Source organism: Schistocerca piceifrons, chromosome 3, assembly GCF_021461385.2.
Source record: "Schistocerca piceifrons isolate TAMUIC-IGC-003096 chromosome 3, iqSchPice1.1, whole genome shotgun sequence".
NCBI lineage: Eukaryota > Metazoa > Arthropoda > Insecta > Orthoptera > Acrididae > Schistocerca > Schistocerca piceifrons.
In genome coordinates, this window is record NC_060140.1 from 868,171,366 (window position 1) to 868,189,562 (window position 18,197).

Below are 18,197 nucleotides of genomic sequence, written 5' to 3' on the forward strand. Positions count from 1 at the left end.
TAAAAAAATATAATAACTGCAGGAAACTCCATCACAACAGCACACCGTGCTTTCAGCGTTCGTGAATCCACAACTTCACAATCCTCTACATTAGGAGCTAATCACCAGTCTTTTTATCATGGTGATATTTGGTTGTGTTGTAAATGGATACTACTTGTAATATTCCTCCTTACGTTGTTTGTGTTATTTACTGTCCTGATATGTAGAACCAGATGTAATACCCGCGTGTATTTTGTATTCTCTGAATTGGTTTACAAAACATACTGTCATGCAAAGCCAACTGTAATATTTTTATACTATACTGTTAATAATAAGCAATGTAACAAACAGGAATACAGTTACCTATGCGGACAGCAAAACCACAAAAACAAGTGTAATAACCGTATGTGTTAACCTAAGGAATAAGCATCAAACTTTAACCCGTTTCTTCAAATGAATCATTAGTTCAGAGATATGGCAAATAACAGTAGTTAGACTACTATTCTGCATCGATAACAATATATTTGGATGGTGGTACACTATTATTCACCAGTCTAATTATGCACACGTAATGAAGCTGAGTAGGACAGCAGAAAAATTGCAACTCCCTACTTACCTAGCAGACTTCACTTTAGATTTAGATAAAAGATGGTTCAGCAATACAAGAAAAGTTTCGCCGCTCGAAACAAAACTACAGTACTCAATTCCTTAAGCAAACAGACTGATTTCAAAAAAGCAAAAAAAAAATTGGACAGGGGTGGAGGGGGGTTTCTACATCAACATATTTGGTACTCAACATTTCATTGAATCACTATAAACTGTTTAACGTTACTATTTATCACCATTAATCATCAACTTAATATACTCCTTTCATTAATACGTAATGTGAAAGCAGAAAACAATTTATCTAATGTGATCTCTGAATCTGGCATAACCTTACGTTATCATTTTAACAATGATGTGGTTCTAGGCGCTACAGTCTGGAGCCGAGCGACCGCTGCGGTCGCAGGTTCGAATCCAGCCTCGGGCATGGATGTGTGTGATGTCCTTAGGTTAGTTAGGTTTAATTACTTCTAAGTTCTAGGCGACTGATGACCTCAGAAGTTAAGTCGCATAGTGCTCAGAAGCATTTGAACCAAACATTTTAACACAGAAAATAATAGCAATGTTAATTATGAAATTCTCAGCTATTCTTTCTATTAATTATTTCACTGATTAATCACTGATTTGCCAACAATATATTAAAGATATCCCAGTCTTGGCTGAATACAGATCACTCGTAATTTTCATTTACCAGGTTAGGATCCTGCTTGCTTTATGAGCGGGATAAATTGCCAGGTGGACACAATTGTTAATTTGGATGATGGTTATTATTCTTAAAGCACATTTCAACTTCCTGGCACACACTATTATAATACATAGCTAAAATGCCGTACACTGTAAGCTGTGATCAGTGACGGTGGCGTTGGTGGCAACAACTGCATTAATATCAGAACGGCCAAGAGCAGTTATCCATGTCGGACTTATTTCCTCTTCATAACGATGATCCATCTTATAATCAATAGCCCTTTTTTCTCCCCATACCAGGCCGTGATAAACAGCAGTTTCCAGCCGAGACAAGATGCAACAATATGGCGCACTCCACACTATGCTGGCGCGATACGTGCTGCCTCTAACAAGGGAACCTCCCCATCGCACCCCCCTCAGATTTAGTTATAAGTTGGCACAGTGGATAGACCTTGAAAAACTGAACACAGACCAATCGAGAAAACAGGAAGAAGTTGTGTGGAACTATGAAAAAAATAAGCAAAATATACAAACTGAGTAGTCCATGCCGAAGGCAGGCAACATCAAGATAAGTATGAGATGAGGCGCGCCGTGGTCTTGTGGTTAGCGTGAGTATCGGCGGACCGAGAGGTCCATGGTTCAAGTCTTCCCTCGGCTGAAAATTTTACTTACTTTATTTTCGCAAAGTTATGATCTGTCCGTTCGTTCATTGACGTCTCTGTTCACTGTAATAAGTTTAGTGTCTGTGTTTTGCGACCGCACCGCAAAACCGTGTGATTAGTAGACGAAAGGACGTGCCTCTCCAATGGGAACCGAAAACATTTGATCGCAAGGTCATAGGTCAACCGATTCCTCCACAGGAAAACACGTCTGATATATTCTATACGACACTGGTGACGGCATGTGCGTCACATGACAAGAATATGTTGTCGGCCCACCTAACTTGTACACTTAGCGAATGGGTAAAAAGATTCTTCTACCTTGCCCGATATAGGTTTTCTTGTGGATGTGATAATCACTCCCAAAAAAGTGATGAAAACATAAGAGTTTGTCACTTAAACTGAAAATAAAAAATTAAACTTTTCACTCGAGGGAAGACTTGAACCTAGGACCTGTCGTTCCGTAGCTGCTCTCGCTAACCACGTGACCACGGCGCTCCTAGATTACCATTGTCCTTGATGTTGCCTATCTTCGCATGGACTACTCAGTTTGTGCATTTTACTAATTTTTTTCATAGTTCTACACAACTTCTTCCTGTTTTCACGATTGATCTGTGTTCAGTTTTACAAGGCCTATCCACTGTGCCAACTTAAAACTAAATCTGAGGGGGGTGCGATGGGAAGGTTCCCTTGTAAGATCACTGGCCACCGACTGACTTTGTTCGAGCCCGCCAAAGCGCGTCAAACGTTTCCGCTCCTACCTTTTCCTACGCTTACACAGCTTTCCGTTCCTGACGGAACTACTCCATCTTTTATACTACACATATCTCATACAGCCCTAAGTGAGTGCCAGTAACTATTACATACATAATTATATCATAGCACCTTTCTACATTTAATAATCATAACAAATCGGTCTGGGGCGCTGCAGTCATGGGCCGTGCGGCTGGTCCCGGCGGAGGTTCGAGTCCTCCCTCGGGCATGAGTGTGTGTGTATGCCCTTAGGATAATTTAGGTTAAGTAGTGTGTAAGCTTAGGGACTGATGGCCGCAGTAGTTAAGTCCCATAAGACTTCACACACATTCGAACATTCAATTATAACAAATAGATATCTTTGCAATATTTACAAGTAAATATTACACCCTTTTTCTTAATATGTACATTCATTTTAATCTTATCAAAGAATTTCAGTATCGATTTCGCTTCAAACAAGATATCTCTACTTCTGTTTAACAGTTGCAACAAAATATTTACAAAAATTTTTTAAAAAATATGAACAATAGTGTCCCCTACTGCAGCTTTTACCGGATAGATTTTCTCACATAACCTAACCTACATTGTCTGTCGCTGAAATCAATATTATCCGCATACTCATTAACATGAACAGCAACGGTTATATTACACTCACGCCCATGCAGCAATTATCTCACTCCTTGAGGGTTTACTTAGTTAAGTGCGGTAGTTGCTCGTTAATCACAACATAATGAACTTCATACTTCGAGCATCGAAACGACCCCTACGCTAATGACTGCCACCGTGTGAGGCGAGGTGCCATTAGCACCACATCATTAGACTGTGCCGTCCCCGCACTTCGGTGGAACACCCTCCGCAACATTAGTCACGATGCGATGTGGGTCACGATAAAATTTCTTAAAAACAACTAATTACATTACAGTTGTCTCTGAATCTGTTCTCAACCTGGAGACTGGCTTGAGTTCCACAGTCTAGTAGGTACGCTCCTTCGAGTGAACCGAATTACTCATTTGGGTCTATAGTTTAACGTGGACCCCTCACTTAGGTGCAACTGGCATTTATCACATAAACCAACTGTTGAGTAGTAGTTGGGACTGGTAGTCTAGTGGTAAAGGGTGTGTCTGGAGAAAGAGAGGTCGCGAATCGAATTCCGGACCACGAAAATTTTCAGTCTCCCTATACTGTAATCTTGACCTCTCTCGATGTGTGAAGTCGCGAGAAACGACACCTGGCTCCAACGGTAGGTCCCCTTTCTTAGGGATATACACGTCGCTGAAACGGCGTCCAAGTGAAATACTTGCCTTCGGCAATTCAGCCACACGCAGTTACATCACTGGTAAAAGAAGCTGTATGTGACATAAAAATAAACCCAGAGTCGACTCATAACTGATCGCCGAACCCTTGAGTTTGTTCTCTTAACACTAACCTATTAGGGTCTATGTAGGCGATCGTCAGCTTCCTACCGAGTCAGAGAAATATTCCACTGCACAAAGATATTTCAGTTTCAGTCTTCGTCTCAATTAGACACCACAGGTAAAGTGAGATAGGAATTTTAATTTTTTAAACATTACATAAAAGGCTGTAATTCCTATACGGCCTGACCTATGGTGAATGATTCAGAAAAGCTCAGTATAGTACAGCGAAACCGATAACTCTTCTATTGAAATCGTTAGAGTTTGAGATATTCCAGCCACGCGGGGTAGCCGCGCGGTCTTAGGTGTCTTGTCACGGATCGCGCGGCTCCTCCCGTCGGTGGTTCGCGTCCTCCCTCGGGCACGAGTGTGTGTGTTATCCTTCGCGTAAGTTACGTTAGGTTAATTAGGGTGTAAGCCTAGGGACCGATGACCTCAGCAGTTTGGTTCCATAGTCCTTACCACAAATTTCCATTTGAGATCTTTCGGAAAATTACAGATTCGCATTTGTTTCATTAACGTAAATAAAAAACTTAACTCTGAAATGAAATCCTGAATACCACGCGCTGCTGAACAGCCGTCGTCTAGTTCTCCACCTACGTCAACATTAGGATGCGCTATGGAAGAGTATGTTGGTGCAAATTTGAGGAGCTAACGGGAAACAAACACCACTCACAGCTAAGTCTGGATACAGCTCGTACCGTGGTTAACATTTCGACACAGACCATCGGTGAGGCAGCGACGTCAGTTCTGCCCAAAGGGTTAAACTTCGCAGTTACACCCTCAAAGATTCCCACAGAAGAGATCATTCAATCTGTGGAGGCGTCACTCCACCGAGTACCACGTGTCGAAGCAGAGAAGATAAGGCAGGAAACTGTAGGAATTTTACAAACAGCAAAACCACTCAGAGCCAATATCACACGTGTAGAGAGACAGGCCATTAAGGAGCTCAGGAATAACAAGGATATTGTGGTCCTACATACGGACAAAGAAAATGTTACGGTTCTGATGGACACTTCTGAATATGAAAAGAAGATGGACGAACTGCTAAGCGATCCCATTTACAGAGTAATAAGGAGTGACCCAGCGGCGAGGATAGGCATAAATACGAAGGCCCTCTTAAAGGACTCAGATTTGATTCTGACACAGCTAAGAGACTAATCACCAAGGTGCCTGTTCCTCCTAGAATCTACGGAGTACCTAGGCTCCATGAAGAGGATTATCCGCTGAGGCCCATAGTGAACGGTTAGATTCACCTACGTATTATGTCGCGAAACATCTGGCACCTAAGTTACGCCGTCTTGTGGCACAAACAGACTCCTACGTGAAAGATTCTTCCCATTTCGTACAACTGATTAGGGAACAGCGAATAAAGCCATCAGACATTATGGTCAGTTTTGACATCAAGTCTCTCTTCACTAACGTACCTATTGAGGAGACTATGAGCATTCTACAGGATCGGATCCCACCAGATATCTGCGATCTCGTGCGCTTATGCCTGTCATCTACGTACTTCACCTGGCGGGGAAAATATTACGAACAGTTAGATGTAGTGGCAATGGGTTCCCCCTCTCCCCTGTAGCTGCGGACATCTTCATGGAAGCCTTTGAGCAAACGGCCCTAGCTCCTGCTCCGTTAGGTCCCAGTTTTTGGCTACGATATGTGCACAACACATTCGTTATCTCGCCTCACGGTGAAGCAGAATTGGGAAACCTCCTCTAGCATTTAAATAGCGTGCACAAAAATATAAAGTTCACACATGAGACTAAAAACAATGGTACCTTGCCATTTCTGGATGTGGGAGTATACACAGCTGCCGAAGGTAAACTGGGACACAAAGTGTACCGGAAACCAACGCACACTAATCGGTGCCTGCATGCGGAGAGTCACCACCATCCAGCTCAAAAGTATTCTGTTCTGCATACGTTAACTGCCCGAGCCTACCGGATAAGCGATGGAAATAACATCAAACAAGAATTAAAGGAGCTGCAACAAACGTTTCGTGCCAACGGCTATGATGACAACATCATAAGAAAGGTAGCTGAAACCAAAGGGAGCAGAACACGAGAAGAAGACAAAGAAGAGAAGCTTCCATTGGTACACTTAACATATGTAAAAGGCGTCAGTGAACGGCTAGGCAACGTCCTCCGCCGACGAGGTTTCAAACCGATATTTCGAAGCAGTCACAGGATCCACGAAATGATAGGTTCCACCAAGGATGTAGTCAACAATCTTAACACCGCAGGTTTTTAAATGGTTCAAATGGCTCTGAGCACTATGCGACTTAACTTCTGAGGTCATCAGTCGCCTAGATCCTAGAACTAATTAAAGCTAACTAACCTAAGGACATTACACACATCCATGCCCGAGGCAAGATTCGAACTTGCGACCGTAGCGGTTGCTCGGTTCCAGACTGTAGCGCCTAGAACCGCACGACCACTCCGGCCGGCCTGCAGGTGTTTACTATGTTTACTAACTATGTTTACTAACTACGGTGTGAATGCGGAGCTGCCTACATGGGAGAAACAGGGAGACCTGTCAGCTTACGAGTAGCAGAACACGAACGCTATGGACGATTACAACAACATAATAAATCGGCGACAGCGGAAAACCAGCGTGACTGTGGACAACCTATCAGGTTCCAGGAAGCCCGAGTACTGGCGAAAGAATCGTGGATGCGAGAACGCAAAATACGGGAGGCGATCGAAATTATTAAGTAGCCTGACAACATCAAACAGAGAAGATGGCTACAAACTCCCAGCGTCCTGGCTGCCGGCCATCCCAGTCCAATGGGCCGCGAGCGGTCGCGGGGCAGAAGCTACACGGGACACGGACTTATCTGCACAAACAGCTGTAGAGCAACAGTCAGTCCACTTCCGCGCACACCAGGAGAAAAACTTGCCGACCAGAAGCCGTACGCTGATTGGCGGACAGCTACCAATCGTTGACGACATGGACATCCACGAATAGCCTCTTTCCTTTCATCTTCCCTTACGTCATGACTAGCCAATCATATTAGAGGGCAAATTAAAAGTTTTACAACAGTGACGTCAGACATCAATAGTACGTAATAACTAGAAGCACCCATCACCATGCAAAACCAGTCGTGCCTTGAGGAAGGGCGTTGCAATTCGGCCGAAACGTCGGTTTTAGTTTATTATTGTTGTTGTTAGTTTTTAGTAATGACGCGCATTATACCCAGAAGAATTTTAATCACCAGAATAATTTTATTGTGTGGGCTTAAAATTTTGTTAAAGTTCCATCAGACATGCTCAGAGTGAAGTAGGTTAGAGCTGAACTGATGTACCAATGGTTAGGGCAACATGGCGTACCGCCAATAAAACAGACCTCGTAATGGAGCAGACAGAAGTACAAGCACTGTTGTAGTACATATGTGGCGGATTTTTTGTGTATCACAACATGGACAAATGCAATAAATATGGATGATACGATACTCTATGGTATTCTGCGCTTTGAATTCACTCTGTTATTTAGCAGTTCCATTGATTTGATTTTGTAGATGATACTGACAATATTATACACATGTGTAATGCGTTATTCATACTACAACTTCTCCCGGATAATTATTTTGTTCAAATTGCACAAGAATTCCACCTGACGTAGTGTAATAACGTTGACTGTAAGCTGTGTTCATATCAGTAAAATTACAGATCGTACATCAGAGCATTTATAATTTTTTTTGTCTTCGATGGATTTAATTATTCTTAGCAAAGTGATCATGAAAAGGAACCACAGAATACCACCCGCACACAACACTGACGTATGCTACCAGAAACATTTTTCTCCGTGATTCGTGCGTAGTTTTTAATTTTGGCCTCATACATCAGCAATGAAATCTTGTTTAACAATAAATACCATCACCACTGTTCTTCGAAAATGAAGTCTGATTCGACTAATTTTTTCTTTTATAAATAGAGTTCAGTACCACCGGTGCACATTTATTTCCTACACATCGGAATATTGTTTGCAGTTTCAAGTAATTTAAATTTGCCGCTGTGATAAAAGTTAAGATGGCGGCCAACAAAAGATAGAGGATTTCTTCTTTAATTGAGATTTTCCTTTGCTCAGTAAATAATTTATCATTTAAATTGATGCCACCAATAAAAAAATTATTAAATTGTTTTGCAAATTAGTTTAATCGCAACTAACAATGGCTGCGCTTCTTGCAGCTATGATAAAACAATTAATAGAATATTATAATTAAAAGAGGAAGTGAATTTTCAATAATTAATCATAAATAGTTTTAACGCATTTGCCTCTATTTGTTTTTACCAGCAAATGAACATAAAAGTACAATAATTTTACATTAAATGTTTTTCATTCAATAGACCTCAAATCGATTCGCGTCTTGGGTCGGCGACGTACATCAGAAGAAGACCACAAAAGGGTACAAAACAAAAGAAAAGAATGACGTAGATTAACAAAGAATGTGAAACAAATATTGTCTCTGTTTTACATAATTATCATCTTCTTAAGAAATAATTACATAAGTGAAAGAATATTATTGAGTTACGTAATTTTCCACACGTTCATATTCCACTCGTAATAAAAAATATATATACCGTGGATGTTATACATAGTAAGGCACTGTGAGGTACGAGTACGTAAATCCGCATCCGAGCACCAGTAAAATGTCCGGCGTTGACAGAGAGACCAAACTCGACTGTCTATAATCATCACCGATTTTGCGGCAACGAGGCAAAGAGGGCTCATGCACTCAGAGCCACTGCGTCATAGGCGGGCCTCGGCCTCTATAAATAATAGATCTTTCGGAGCTCAAGCAAGAACACATTCTGCCGTGCTGCCATTCTCTCCGTGTCGAAGAACCACAGAGAAACACAGTCTAACGACTTTCAGTTTAAACCACGGTGATCTCATCGGTGATGGCCAGTCCGCTGCCTGCTTGCTGACGTCAACAACGAGGCAGCCAACTCGAAAGGAACCACAGCCGTGGCCTGCCGTAGCAGCCTACTGGATCATCGTGGATGAAAAGACTGGTGAGCAGCCAACCCTCCCCCTCCACTGGGTCAACGCTGTCGATCAGAAAACCGCTATCTTTGCGCCGACCAGGCGAGGTGCATCAGTGCACCCTCTTGGCCGATTCGTGAGCGTCTACTGCAGTCTTGGTCGATTCTCTGCTGCTAGCCGGGGCCTCCCTGCACGGCAACCGGCATCCTGTAGCGCGATGGGCACACTCCACGAGAGCGCATGGCGAAGCTATCCACTTGGTCCGCTGGGTCGCTGCAGCTCTACCCTCGCCAGCAGCGCACGCAGCCGAGGCACTGACCTGCAGCAGCGATGTGAGGACTCGCTGACGAGGCGCCTGCATTCCTTCGAGGCACATGCACCCGTGCCGGGCCGTCGCCTGCAGCTTTGATGTAGCTATACCTTTGTAAACTTTACTCGACCAGTAAACCAATTTGAACATAACACTGTTATCACTGACGTCCCCAGGCGTGCACTGGATTACTCAGCCTCGAATTTCGCTCGACCTTCTCATTACAACATGATTCCAGCCGACTCCAGCCGAGCGGTTCTAGGTGCTTCAGTCTAGCACCGCGCGACCGCTGCTATCACAGGTTCGAATCCTGCCTCGGGAATGGATGTGTGTGATGTCCTTAGGTTAGTTAGGTTTAAGTAGCTCTAAATTCTAGGGGACTGATGACCTGAGATGTTAAGTCCCATAGTGCTCAGAGCCATTTGAACCATTTTTTTATTCCAGCCCCGGATCGCTACAATAGAACTAGCATACCAGTTCCTCAGAAGTTGTTTCCAAAGCTGGAGCCTCTTCTTCTCAACAAGTAGCTCTTCAGTTGGCCTCACGGCGTTTTACTAATGATGACCTTTTGATAAGCTTAATCGCCTCATCTAGTTATTTACAATGAAATGAATACTCCTAGGTGCATACAAGCGTTTATGTAAGTCAACGGGGACAGATGAAAATATGTGCCCCGACCGGGACTCGAACCTGGGATCTCCTGCTTAGATGGCAGACACTCTATGCAATTTTTTTTTTATGGTTCAAATGGCTCTGAGTACTATGGGACTTAACATCTGTGGTCATCAGTCCCCTAGAACTACTTAAATCTAACTAACCTAAGGACATCACACAACACCCAGTCATCACGAGGCAGAGAAAATCCCTGACCCCGCCGGGAATCGAACCCGGGAACCCGGGCGCGGGAAGCGAGAACGCTACCGCACGACCACGAGATGCGGACAATTGAGCCACTGAGGGCACAGAAAATAGTGCGACTGCAGGGACTTATCTCTGGTACGCCTCCCGTAAGACCCGCATTCCCAGCTTATTGTCCTGCACTATATTTATAGTGCCCTTGCCCGTTATACTCATTACTCGCGGCTTTTTTCCGATTCCCGTAAGAGTTCGTGCACCGTTTGTGCATCCGCACAGAAGAAGATAGTCAAATGACCGGTGAGCCCTAACTAATATATATATATATATATATATATATATATATATATATATATATATATATAATTTTTTGTTTAACTTTATGCCGTCCCAGGAACACTCGTAAGGAAATGATTTCGCTGGGAGCTTAGCATGCAATTAGTTCCATTCGTAGAAAAAAAAGTTCAAATGTGTGTGCATTCGTAAGGGACTAACCTGCTGAGGTCATCGGTCCCTTAGACTTATACACTACTTAAATTTATGTTAAGAACAACACACACACCCATGCCCGAGGGAGGACTGAAACCTCCGGCGGGTGGGGCCGCGCAGTCTGTGACAATGCACCTCAAACCACGCGGCCACTCCGTGCAGCATTAGTAGAGAAATGTAAAGAAACCTTCATAATATTTGTGGACATTTTAAAAGCGTTCTGCAATGTAAAATGTTGCAAGAAATTCGAAATTCTAAGAAAATTAAATCATATGAGTTGCGTTCTGCCACGCGGTTAGCATCGCGGTGCCTTGCATGACATGATGAAGCTCTCTCGTCAGGACGGCGGGAACTTGCACGAAATGTCGCTTCCAAGCAGGTGTACTTCAAAGTTCTGTATACGGCCTGCTCCTGTACATCTTATACATCGTGGAAGTGCCGAGGACAAACTGCGTGCATTTGACCCTCGAAATTTAGCGCAGACTTCAATGCGAGATGCCTACAACAGTTCCTACAACGAAAATTTGTCTCGAAACCTGGCAGAAAATCCAAAGAGATTCTGGTCGTACGTGAAGTATGTTAGCGGCAAGAAACAATCAATGCCTTCTCTGCGCGATACCAATGGAGATACTATCGAAGACAGTGTTGTCAAAGCAGAGTTACTAAAGACATCCTTCCGAAATGCCTTCACAAAAGAAGACGAAGTAAATATTCCAGAATTCGAATCGACAACAGCTGCTAACATAAATAACGTAGAAGTAAATAACCTCGGAGTAGTGAAGCAACTTAAATCACTTAATAAAAGCAAGTCTTCCGGTCCAGACTGTATACCAATTAGGTTCCTTTCGAAGTATGCTGATGCATTGACTCAGTGCATAACAATCATATACAGCCGTTCGCTCGACGAAAGATCCGTACCAAAGACTGGAAAGTTGCACAGGTCACACAAATATTCAAGAAAGGTAGTAGGAGTAACCCACTAAATTACAGCCCCATATCGTTAACGTCGATATGCAGCAGGATTTTAGAACATATATTGTTTTCGAACAGTATGAAAACGGTCTATTGACACACAGCCAACATGGGTTTAGAAAACTTCACTCCTTTGAAACATAACTAGCTCTTTATTCACATGAAATGTCGAGTGCTATTGACAAGGCATTTCAGATCGATTCCGTATTTCTGGATTTCCGGAAGGCTTTTGACATTGTACACACAAGCGGCTCGTAGTGAAATTGAGTGCTTATGGAATATCGTCTCAGTTATGTGACTGGATTTGCAATTTCCTCTCAGAGAGGTCACAGATCGTAGTAATGGACGGGAAGTCATCGAGTGAAACAGAAGTGATTTCCGGTGTTCCCCAAGGTTATGTTATACGCCCCTTGCTGTTCTTTATCTATATAAACGATTTGGGAGACAATCTGAGCAGCCGTTTTAGGTTGTTTGCAGATGACGCTGTCTTTTATCGACTAACGAAGTCATCAGAAAATCAAAACGAACTGCAAACCGATTTAGAAAAGATATCTGAATGGTGCGTAAGGGGCTGTTAATCCTAAATAACGAAAAGTGTGAGGTCATCCACGTGAGTGCTAAAAGGAACTCGTTAAACTTCGGTTACACGATAAATCAGTCTAACCTAAAAGCCGTAAATTCAACTAAATACCTAGGTATTACAATTACGAACAACTTAAATTGGAAGGAACACATAGAAAGTGTTGTGGGGAAGGCTAACCAAAGACTGCGTTTTATTGGCAGGACACTTAGAAAATGTAACAGGCCTACGAAGGAGACTGCCTACACTTCGCTTGTCCGTCCTCTTTTAGAATACAGCTGCGCGGTGTGGGATCCTTACCAGATAGGACTGACGGAGTACATCGAAAAAGTTCAAAGAGAGGCAGTACGTTTTGTATTATCGCGAAATATGGGAGAGAGTGTCACAGAAATTATACAGGATTTGGGCTGGAAATCATTAAAAGAAAGGCGTTTTTCGTTGCGACGGAATCTTCTCACGAAATTCCAATCACCAATCTTCTCCTCCGAATGCGAAAATATTTTGTTGACGCTGACCTACATAGGGAGGAAGGATCACCATGATAAAATAAGAGAAATCGGAGCTCGTACGGAAAGATATAGGTGTTCATTCTTTAAGCGCGCTGTACGAGATTGGAATAACAGAGAATTGTGAAGGTGGTTCGATGAACCCTCTGCCAGGCACTTAAATGTGATTTGCAGAGTATCCATGTAGATGTAGATATAAATATGTCGAAGATACTGGTCTCTTCTGCAGTAAGTCTCTGTATGGGCACCTCTTCGCAGATGGTTGCAGGACCTCGGCTGTTCAGTACAGGATGTCAAATCAAACACTTTTCAGCTATAAAAATTTCCAAATTGTTATTTTATTGGGCTGTTAGTTTCGGCAATATATTACGCCGTCTTCCGGCCCGCAGACCGACGTATAGAAAGTCAAATTAGGGGCCACTACTCAAAGACTGGTATCCGTAGATTTTTGAGACAGCGATAATTTCAAACATCACCTGTCGGGAGGAAGACTTCTTCAAATTAACCCATTCCTCAACCTACAGAGGAAGCTGCCTGCACATCTCAGGGTAACATACACTTCACTCTGCTGCTCCCATAGTGGTGTGAGGCAACGCAGCAGAGACACATGCAGGACGCCTGCAAAACAAAGCCCCCTGTCTCGCGATGCGCCTGCCGCTAGACTTCCCTTCCGCCTACCTGCCAAGGATCACCCAGGTGCCTCCTATCCGTGGGAGGTTCCGACAGGTGACGCGGCTGTTTTAGTTCAAATGGCTCTGAGCACTATGGGACTTAACATCTGAGGTCATCAGTCCCCTAGAACTTTAAGAACTACTTAAACCTAACCTAAGGCCATCACACACATCCATGCCCGAGGCAGACTGTAGCTCCTAGAACCGCTCGGCCACTCCGGCCGGCGCGGCTGTTTTACTCGCGGTCAGTACGGCCCTCAAACACACACATTAACGCACTCGTGAGAAGGGAACAGCAGATAAAATCCACCAAGTGGCCACACTCCACACTAAGTAGATGCCAGCACGGAAGGAAATGCAAGAATTATAAAAGAAAGTTAAGGAAACATTCAACTTTATCGCTTTATCCGCTTCCTGACGCCACACCCGTCAGTATAACGTATGGGAGGGAATTCGTGTGTACCATCTGCATGTGAATCGTGTAAACTTCGTTAGGTGTTGATGTGACGTTTCTCTGAAGCGGAATTTGGGGACTAACCCAGCATTTGCCTAAACGAACGTGGAAAACCGCACAGAAACCACGCTCAGGCTGGCCTGTCTACCAGCCCAGGGTCGTTAATCCGCCGCGCCGATTCGAACCGTGTCAGGAGAATTTACCCATCTCGCAAGCTAAAACACTGCGCATTACGCTGTACAAGCGGGTCTCAGGACAAGCAAACGATAGGACAAATAACTAACGACAAAGACGTGGCAGGAATAGCTTTCGAGTTTCTACGCACCGAGAGCCGAGGAGCGATTTACCCTCTCGTGCAGTAGTGAGTGAGTGAGCGGTGCCTTGCGATACTGGGGTTGTCCGCTGCTTTCTAAGCCTATGCCAGCTTCGTGCGTACGGTCCTACACGCAGTTACCCGCCACCCGTAGACAGAGGCGCGCAGAAGCCCGAGAAAAAAGAATAAAGGTTAATATCCGATCGATGATGGGACTGCTGGAGGCGGGACAGAAGTTCCGTCTATTGAAGGAAATCAGTCATGTCCCTTTCAGTGGAATCCTCCTGGCATTTGCCTTAAGCGACTGAGGTAAACCACACCAAACCTTAATCTGAATGGTTGGACGCGTATTTGAGCCCCTGTCCTTCCAAACGCGAGTCCATTTTCTTATCACTGTGCCCGCTCGCTCGGTTCAGTAGCCTGGGAAGCATTTCGTTACGTTCCTCGAATGATAACATTTTACCATTACGGCTGCTGTTGAATAAAGTAGAACTCCCGTTTATTTTGTTTCCATTAACGTACAGTTTAAGCTGTGATGCCATTTTCAAATGTATGCATACATACACAACACTCGTAAAATGGCATAAATCTTGGGAATATGACCAAAATAGGGCAATTGTACAGTATGTCTAAGGTAAAAGCGGCCCTGCGTCAGTAATACCAACATTCATTGATAGCGGAACACCATTTTATTTAAAATTACAAATGCGTTTAAACAGTAAAACAATTTAAAAATTGCAACATATGCTGGGAAGTATCCCCCTGCACCTCTACGTATTCTTGCGCTAGTGAAATCACATTTATACTCATTTTGCGCAGAACTGTAGCATCGGTTATTTTTATACTCCAGCGTACGTTTTCCTGTAGTTCGTCTACCCTTTTGAGGTTATTTTTGCGCACACAGATAAAATCAGAAGCTCACATATCCCGCAGACCAGAAGGCCACAGACCTTTGTTAACTGTGAGTCCTTCTGAGAAGACCTGATGAATACGAGACAGAAACTGACGATACGTATCTGTCGTCCGCCACCTTGCTGGAAAAAGTAGTACTGCATTTCATGGTCCTTTAACTGAGATTAAAACTTCTCGAAATTAAAAAGATAAACATCTGCATTGCCAGTAGTTTCAAACAAGATCGTACCGATAACTCGACTGCCCGAAACCGCCCACCAGATTCCAACTTTTTTGTAGCGAAGAAATGTTTTCGGTGGCCTGGCTATTCATGTGGCCAGAAATGCGAAACCAAGCTTCAGCGCTCATAAAATGCTGTACTGCTATGGTGAAGATAAGAAGGAAGAGTAAAAAGCTAGTTCCAAGAATACTCCATACGAGAAGGGATCTTATAAATAAATGTGTCAAAGGGAAAATGCCAACTGAACTTTGACCGTCATGATGTGTTATCCCTCGCTGTTCTTGGTAGGATGTTCCTACCTCCAAATCCGTCAGCAAGCCATATCTACCTTCTTCAGCCTTTTCTTCTTCTTGCTTCAAAGGTAGTTTTCTGTAAACTGTTTTCTTTAAAACGTATCCGACGGATTCGCTCCCCTCTTTATAGTTTATTTCCTTAACTCTTTCGTACAGTTCATCATTCCTTATTATGTCTGATCACTCAATTTTCAAAATTATTCTCCACATCGAGATTTCAAAACACCGTCTGTACGTCTCCTCTTTCTTTCTTAGTACCGTAGATTCTCTGTCATATGTAAACCTAACTAAAACTGTAGTGATGAACGAACATTAGAATGTTTAAAATGAAGTGTCGTTAATGTTTGGTAAAATGTACCAGCAAGGGTAAAAATATTATCACATGATAAGGAAACTATAGAAAGAGTGACAACCTTGGAATATAATGATAATAGATAATGGTGTTATTCTAAGCGTTTACAGCTGTGTAAATGCTTCACTATTTCTTTTATATTGAGGAACTCAGCAAGCGGAGCTGCCTAGGGACAAACATCTGTAATTCACATTTAGAGTGATTTCATTCTGCAGATTAAATTGAACAACAAATTCGACATCTTAGAAAAGTCTTTGTTATTCTGACATTGTAGAGGGATATTGTTGAGGGAGACTAAGGTTTCACTACAGCAAACAGATTTAAATGGACGTAATTTGTAGTATTTATGTAGAGATGAAGACGCTATTACAGGATAGACCAGCATGGAGGCGTGCCTCAAGCCGGTCTTCGGAATGAAGGCGACAACAACATCAGCCATTGACGAAAGAGGCAATTACAATGGTGTGCAAAACTAAAGGACAAAAGTAGCTATCTCTTGATGTCTCACTGCCAAGTGTTATAGCTCATTGAAGCTTGTACCATACATGGGAAAAACAGCGCAGAGGGTAAATGAAAGAAATACGCAAAGAGATGAACAAAAATGACACTTTTATTGAAAGACAATAATTACACAGAAATCACCGCTACTCATGGTGATTCCCTAAGCATTACAAAAGCCAGGACATGGTTCTAATGGTGTGTAATCGCCATGTACAGCAACACATGCTCTGCAAGTGCTCCCATGCTGGCCAGAATGTTGGTAAGGAATTCCTGTGGTAGAGCGTTCCATTCCTCCACGAGAGCGGTTGACAACCGTGTAAGTGAGTAGCCTTTTCTTGTATGTTCATTATTGTAAATACAAACCTGGGAATGTGAACTGACAACCTAAACGTGCTACTGAGCTCAAAACCACATCTGTTACATGAAACTGAAGAGAATCTTGCGTGTGCGAAAACCGATCTCATTTTTAAGCAAATAAATAAGCAAACCAATAATTTCACTCTCAGTAGAATTGGTCAGTGCGAACTGTTTGAAAAAAACGTAACTCTATAATAAAAGCAAACCAAACTGTAATTTCGATCTGTATAAGAATGTAACCTGAAACACACGAAATTTTCTGCACTGGCATATGGTCCTGGTAATATAAGGAAACTGACAGAACGTACATTGCGCAAAGGTAACTAAACAATCATGTATTATGAATCTCACCTGCAACATGAAGTACTGGCAGAAACAGTAACACAGCAAAACTCCGTAACAGCTAAAGAAATACTGCTAAAAACTAACTACAGCTGATCCAGGGAAACTGGGTTCATAATCTTGACACAGAATGCCAATTAAACACATGAATCAACCTTTAGGATGTAAAATTTCAGTTAGGAAGGAACGTATCAAAAAACGATAAAAATTCATGGTGGCACCACACAAAACTGGCGCTAGTAGCATAGGCACATAGGGAACACAGACGACACAGATCTGTAAGTCCACGGTATTGGTGATAAGTTGAGAAAACCGTACCGAAACACATGTGCTACGAAACGCCACTGTTTCCTACGCATGTATCCCGACATCAATATGGGATATGATCACCACGTACTCGTACACAGGCCGCACAACGGGTTGGCATACTATGGATCAGGTGGTCGCGTACCTGCCGGGGTATAGCCTCTCATTCTTGTACCAGTGCCTGTCGGAGCTCCTGAAGTGTCCTAAGAGTTTGAAGACGTGCAGCGATACGTCGACCGAGAGCATCCCAGACGTGCTCGATGGGGTATAGGCAGGCCTGATATCTTCTGTTTCAAGGTACATCTCCACGATGGCTGCTCGGTAGGGCCGTACGTTATCATGCATCAGGCGAAAGGTGGGACCCACTACACCCCTGAAAAGGCGGAGATACTGGTGTAAAACGACGTCCCGATACATCTGACCTGTTACAGTTCCTCTGTCAAAGACATGCAGAGGTGTACGTGCACCAATCATAATCCCCCCACACCATCAAACCACGACCTCCATACAGGTCCCTTTCAAGGACATTAAGGGGTTGGTATCTGGATCCTCGTTCACGCCAAATGAAAACCCGGCGAGAATCACTGTTCAGACTATACCTGGAGTCGTCTGTGAACATAACCTGGGACCACTGATCCAATGACCATGTGCTGTGTTCTTGACACCAGGCTTTACGGGCTCTCCT